Source organism: Papio anubis, chromosome 7, assembly GCF_008728515.1.
Source record: "Papio anubis isolate 15944 chromosome 7, Panubis1.0, whole genome shotgun sequence".
Taxonomy (NCBI): domain Eukaryota; kingdom Metazoa; phylum Chordata; class Mammalia; order Primates; family Cercopithecidae; genus Papio; species Papio anubis.
Window position 1 is genome coordinate 113,560,776 of NC_044982.1, and position 7,089 is coordinate 113,567,864.

Below are 7,089 nucleotides of genomic sequence, written 5' to 3' on the forward strand. Positions count from 1 at the left end.
TTCAAGCGATTCTCCTGCCTCAGCCTCCTAAGTAGCTGGGATCACAGGCGCGAGCCACCATACCTGGCTAATTTTGTATTTTTAGTAGAGACGGGGTTTCTCCATGTTGGTTAGGCTGGTTTCGAACTCCCGATCTCAGGTGATCCACCCACCTCAGCCTCCCAAAGTGCTGGGATTATGGGCGTGAGCTACCATGCCCAGCTGAAAAAAAAATACGTTAACATGTGTAAAAAAGTGTAAAACGGGCCAAGCACGGTGGCTCACAGCTGTAATCCCAGCACTTTGGGAAGCCAAATGGGTGGATCACTTGAAGTTAAGAGTTTGAGACCAGCCTGGCCAACATGGTGAAACCCCATCTGTACTAAAAATACAAAACTTAGCCAAGTGTGGTGGTGCATGCCTGTGATTCTAGCTACTTGGGAGGCTGAGGCAGGATAATCACTTGAACTCGAGAGGTGGAGGTTGCAGTGAACCGAGATGGTGCCAATGCACTCCAACCTGGGCAACAGAGCAAGACCTCATCTGAAGAAAAAAAAAAAAGAACTGTAAAACGATACTGAAAATATGGCAAAGAAACTAATTAAATTAATTAGGCATATTTGAAGATGAACCAAATAAAACTTCCAGGAATGAAACTATAATTATTAAGATTTAAAACCTCAAAAGAGGTTGGGTGTGGTGGCTCACACCTGTAATCCCAGCTCTTTGGGAGGCTGACTTTGAGGTCAGAAGTTTGAGACCAGCCTGGCGAACATGGTGAAACCCTGTCTCTACCAAAAATACAAAAATTAGCCGGGCATAGTAGCAGGTACCTGTAATCCCAGCTATTGGGGAGGCTGAGGCATGAGAATCACTTGAACCTGGGAGGCGGAGGTTGCAGTAAGCCAAGGTCGTGCCACCACGCTCCAGCCTGGACGACAAAGCGAGACTCCGTCTCAAAAAAAAAAAAAAAAAAAGAAATTATTAAGAATTCAGCAAAGAATGAAAAAATTGTGAAATATGAAAGAGAAGTTAAGAGACATGGAAGAGGGGGTTGGGCATGGTGGCTCACACCTGTAATTCCAGCACTTTGGGAGGTCAAGGCAGGCGGATCACGAGGTCAGGAGATCGAGACCATCCTGGCTAACATGGTGAAATCCCGTCTCTACTAAAAATACAAAAAAATTAGCCGGGCATGGTGGTGGGCGCCTGTAGTCCCAACTACTTGGGAGGTTGAGGCAGGAGAATGGGGTGAACCCGGGAGGTGGAGCTTGCAGTGAGCCAAGATTGTGCCACTGCACTCCAGCCTGGGCAATAGAGCGAGACACCATCTCAAAAAAAAAAAAAGACATGGAAGAAATTCAACATTTATTCCTGATAAAAAAACCTCAGCAAACTAAGAATTAAAGGGAATTCCTCAACTCAATGATAGACATTCACAAAAACCCTACATCTACTGCCATATTTTATGGGAAGAAACTGAATTCTTTCACTCTAAGTTCAGGAAAAAGCAAGGATACCCCCTCTTAACACACCCATCCAGTATTTTACTAGAAGCCCTAATCAGTGCAAGAAGTCAAGAAAAACAAATAAAAGGCCTACAGACTGGCAAAGAAGAAACAAACCTATTCAATTATGAATACATAATTGTCTTTACAGAAAATCACAAAGAATCTACAAAAAGCTCCTATAAAAAATAAATGAGTTAAGCAAAGTTATGGGATATGAGGTCAACATCAACACAGAAAAATCAATTGTGCCAGTGGGGCTATGGGTGGCCCCTTTTCTCCTCAGTCAGGGCTGGAGGCCAAGATCAGCCTTAGAGGACTGTCAGGGCTGCCACAAGCTGGGCAGCGTGGTTTTCCTACCTCAGACATTTGTAGAAGAAAAAAAAATCAGTTGTATTCCTATAGATTAGCAATAAACAAATAAATCGGAAATTTTGAAAAGTACCATTTAGAATTGCATAAGAAACAGATTCACATTTTGTATAAATCTAACGAAACATGTGCAAGAGGAGAATGCTGAAAACAAAGCAAGAACTGATGAGAGAAACTAAAAAATATCTACATAAACGTTTATAAAGTAGAAAAATCAATATGGTTATGTGACAAACTCTTCCCAATGCAATCAATAGAGTTAATGCAATACCAGTCAAAATCCCATCAGGGTGCCAGGTGTGGTGGCTCACACCTGTAATCCAAACACTTTGGGAGACCAAGGTGGGCAGATCACTTGAGGCCAGGAGTTCAAGACCAGTCAAGTGATCTGCTCTGTCACCCAGGCTAGAGTGCAGTGGCATGATCTCAGCTCACTGCAACCTCTGCCTCCCGAGTTCAAGCAATTCTCCTGCCACATCCTCGAGTAGCTGGGATTACAGGTGCACACCATCACTCCTGGGTAATTTTTGTATTTTTAGTAGAGGTGGGATTTCACCATGTTGACCAGGCTAGTCTTGAACTCCTGACCTCAGGTGATTTGCCTGCCTCGGCCTCCCAAAGTGCTGGGATTACAGACGTGAGTGACTGTGCCCAGCCTTAGAAGGAAATTTATAATTTAAATAATTGAAATGCTTATGCTGCAATGGGAGAAAAATCAAATATCAATAATCTAAGCCTCCACTTCAAGTAGTTCAAAAAAGAAAAGGAAATCAAACCCAAAGTAAGAAGAAGGAAATAACAAAGATTAGAGCAGAAATCAATGAAATAGAAAAAAACAACAACAGAGAAAATTAATAAAACCAAAAGTTGGTTTTTTTTGTTCGGTGTTTTTTTGAGACAGAGTCTCACTCTGTCTCCCAGGCTGGAGTGCAGTGGCGCGCGTCCTGCCTCAGCCTCTGGATTAGCTGGGACTACAGGCGCCTGCCACCACGTCTGGCTAATTTTTTTTGTATTTTTAGTAGAGACGGGGTTTCACCATGTTAGCCAGGATGGTCTTGATCTCCTGATCTCGTGATCCACCCGCCTCAGCCTCCCAAAGTGCTAGGATTACAGGCGTGAGCCACGGCGCTCAGTCTTTTGTTTTGTTTGTTTTTGAGATGAAGTCTCACTCTGTCGCCAGGCTGGAGTGCAGCGACGCAATCTCGGCTCATTACAACCTCCGTCTCCCAGGTTCAAGTGATTCTCCTGTCTCAGCCTCTCGAGTAGCTGGGACTATAGGCACCCGCCACCACGCCCAACTAATTTTTGTATTTTCAGTAGAGATGGGGTTTCACCATGTTGGCCAGAATGGTCTCAATCTCTTGACCTTGTGATCCGCCTGCCTCAGCTTCCCAAAGTCCTGAGACTACATGCATGAGCCACTGCGCCTGACCCAAAAGTTTTGTTGTTGCTGTTGTTGTTGTTGTTAATGATCAACAAAATTGACAAGCTTTAATAGTGACCAAGAAAAAAACAAAGAATACACAAATTACCAAAATCAGCAATAAAAAAGGAGATTTCACAATAGACTATTTACCAAAAAACTATGGCTAACTTAATACTTAATGGTGCAGACTGAATGTTTTTCTCCTAAGATAATGAAAAAGACAAGGACATTCTCTCTCCCCACTCCTATTCAACATTGCCCTGGAATTTCAAGCCAGTGAAATCAGGGAAGGAAAAGAAAACAAAGGCATGTAGGTTAGAAAATAATAAGTAAAAATGTCTTTAATTGCAGAAGACATGTATGTAGATAATTCTATGGAGTATATTTTATTTAATTTTTCTAGAGATGAGGGTCTCACTATGTTGCCCAGGTTGGTCTTGAACTCCTGAGCTCAAGTGATCCTCCCACCTCAGCCTCCCAAAGTGCTGGGATTACAGGTGTGAGCCACCACACCTGGCCCTGTGGAATGCACTTTAAGAACTAATAGAACTAATAAGCAAATGTAGCAGGGTCACAGTGTGCAAGATCAATATATATGATCAAAAAACTTCTCACAAAGAAAAAAATAGGGATGATTTCACTAGTGAATTTTAAAACAGTTGAAGAAGAATGAACTCCAATTCTCCATAAAGTCTTCCAAAAATTAGAAGAGGAAAGAATACTTCCCAACTTATTCTATGAGGCCAGTTATTATTCTGATACCAAAATCAGAGAGACATCATAACAAAAACAGAAGCAAAAATTCTACAGACCAATATCCCTTGTCAATATAGATATAGAAATCTTTAACAAAATACTATCTAACTGAATCCAGCAACATATGAATAAGATTGACCAAGTGGAATTTCTCCCAAGAATGCAAGGTTGGCTGGACTTACGAAAATGAATCAATTCAATGCACCATATTAGCAGAATAAGGAAGAAAACCACAAGATCCTTTCAATGATGCAGAAACAGAATTTGACAAAATTCAACACTCTTTTATGATAAAGACACTCAGCAAACTTGGAGTAGAAGGGAACTTCCTCAACCTGTTAAGGTTCACCTATGAAAAACCCAACACCAACTTCATACTTAATGGTGAAAAACTGATACCTCCCCTTAAGATCAGCAGCCAGAGAAGGATGTCCCCTCTCACCACTTTTATTCAAAATTGTACTGGAGATTCAACCAGAACAGTTAGCCAGGGCAACTAAAATTTAATTTCAAATCCCACTGAAATTTGGAGAGAGGAAGTAAAGCTATCTCTATTTGCAGAGCATATGATCTTGAAAGAGAAAATCCTAAGGAATCCACTAAAAACAACTACTAGAACTAATGAATTCAATCAGTTTGAGGAGTATAATATCAATATATAAAAGTCAACCACATTTCTTTATGCTAGCAATGAACAATATGAAAATGAAATTAAGAAAATAATTATATATACAATAGCATCAAAAAGAATAAAATACTTAGTGTTGGGAGAGAAGCTGAGGCAGGGCTTGGAACATGTCCAGGGTCCAGGGTCTAAAACCCCTCCTGGCCTTTGGAATGTATCTAGATATGCCGGCTCCTTGCTTGTAGCACTCCCATTATCCCAAGTAGCCATATGTTTCAAAGAAAATGCTAAACCATCACAGCTGTAGCTCATTCACTTGATACACTGCTTCCTTTCAACCCCTACATCCTTACCACCTGTTTCTTTGTTTGATCATCAATAAATAGTGTGGGCTCCCAGAGCTTGGGGCCTTCACAGCCTCCATACTAGTGTTGGCCCCTTGGTCCCACTTTCTCTCTTGTCTTTTCTCATTCCTTTGATTCCGCTGGACTTCGTAGCCCCCACGGCCTGGTGTTGGGTCTGATCATCCCAACAACTTAGGAATAAAATTGGCTGTTTATTATGTTATATTCTTTGAGAGTCTTTGGCCATAATTAGTCAGAAATCTATTAAAAATGAGGTACCTGAGGAGAAATGAAAGTAGAAAGAGAAAGGTTTGGATGCAAGTAAAGCTCTTAAAAGGCCCCACGTTGAAGGTTCCCAGCATCTCAAAAGAGTCTTAGGACTCAAGGATAAAGCAGATCATGAAATAGCACACCTAATAAATAACACAGAGGCTAATAATAAAATTCTTTAAAAAAAAAAAATCATTTTGGAGGCCAGACATGGCAGCTCACACCTGTAATCCCAGCACTTTGGGAGGCCGAGGAGGGTGGATCACTTGAGCTCAGGAGCTAGAGACCAGCCCTAGCCAACATGGTGAAATCCTGTCTCTACTAAAAATACAAAAATCAGCTGGGTGTGGTAGTGGGTGCCTGTAATCCCAGCTACTTGGGAGGCTGAGGAAGGAGAATTGCTTGAACCTGGGAGGCAGACGTTGCACCATCGCACTCCAGCCTGAGGACTAGAAGTTTCCCAGCTAAAAGGGATGTCCCCTCAGTGTGTCTTACCAGTGAATAAAAAGCATCCACCCTGTCACCAGCAAGTCCTCTACTCACCAAGAACTGACCCAAGTCTGGGAGAGCAACCAATTCAAATGTGCAGGGCTGGAGCTTGTGAACACAGCCACTGTTTTCCATCGCACGTCTTCATCTCGGGAGTAACAAGGCCACTCCCAGGGAACTTGTGGCAGGGATCCCAAGGTGAAGCAGCACAGATGTCTACAAACTGTATAGTGACAGTGGCTCAGAGCCTCCAGACTCCTAGCTCTGCATGGTGGCCTTCTGCCTTCAACAACTCACTGGGCCTCATGAAGATGCCTTCCATGGCTTTCCAGCTGTTGTTCTGGCTTGGCTAGGCCAGGCCATGCATCTCTTTTTGCCCACTGATGGGTCCACCATATTGTTCTCCTGTGACAGACAGTGGTTCCTCAGTGGAAGAATGTTTGAACCACCCTCACCATCTCTCATCCAGTGGGGCCCATTACAGAGCATGGTCCAGTCATCCAGGTGACTACCTTCACCTTCCTCACCAAAAGTACTCACTTCCTGGTTTTCAGAAAGGTGTGGAGGTTTCAGCCAGTGTTGACGTGTGTCAGCCGAATGGGCTGGCAGCACTTGATGGGGGTTCCCCTCTCACTGGCTGTGGTGATCTTACCCTATATTCTCCAGTAACTGTTGCTCTCATTCATGGAGGTTACACCTGTCACTGACTGCTGCCCACTACCTGACCCATAGAGCACATCGTGTGAGTGCAGTTGGACATTGTAGCACATTTTGAGCAGCTTCACCATAGAGCCACAAGTAACAGCCATATTGGACGTTCTCACGGTGCTCCACAAACTCCCAAACAGCAGTAGCGGAACCACAGCCATCCTAGCTGGATACGGAGACCTAGATCTTCCAGGAATAATTTTTTTTTTTAAAGAAAGGCAAAACATATGCTCTGAAAACTAAAACATTTGTTTAAAGGAATTAAAGATTGGCAGGACCCTGTGACTCATGCCTGTTATCCCAGCATTTGGGGAGACGAAGGTGGGAGGATTGTTGAGCCCAGGAGTTCAAGAACAGCCTGGACAACATGGTGAGGCCCATCTCTACAAAAAACTAAAAAATTAGGCGGGGGTGGTGGCATATACTTGTAGTCCCAGCTATTTGGGGGGCTGAGAGGGGAGGATTGCTTGAGACTGGGAAGTCAAGGCTGCAGTGAGCTGTGATTGTGCCACTGCCCACCAGCCTGGGTGACAGAGTGAGACCCTGTCTCAAAAAAAAAAAAAAAAAAAAGGGGGGTAGCACAGTGGCTCACACCTGTAATCCCAGTTACTT

The 7,089-nt window shown here is 43.2% G+C and overlaps 1 non-coding gene and 1 pseudogene across 1 annotated transcript; one reads left to right on the forward strand and one right to left on the reverse strand.

Moving 5' to 3' along the window:
- The first annotated feature begins 1,734 nt into the window (after positions 1-1,734).
- LOC116276238 lies at positions 1,735-1,858 on the forward strand. Its single transcript, XR_004185667.1, has one exon.
- Positions 1,859-5,632: 3,774 nt separating this feature from the next.
- LOC101007918 lies at positions 5,633-6,847 on the reverse strand (annotated as a pseudogene).
- Positions 6,848-7,089: the final 242 nt, after the last annotated feature.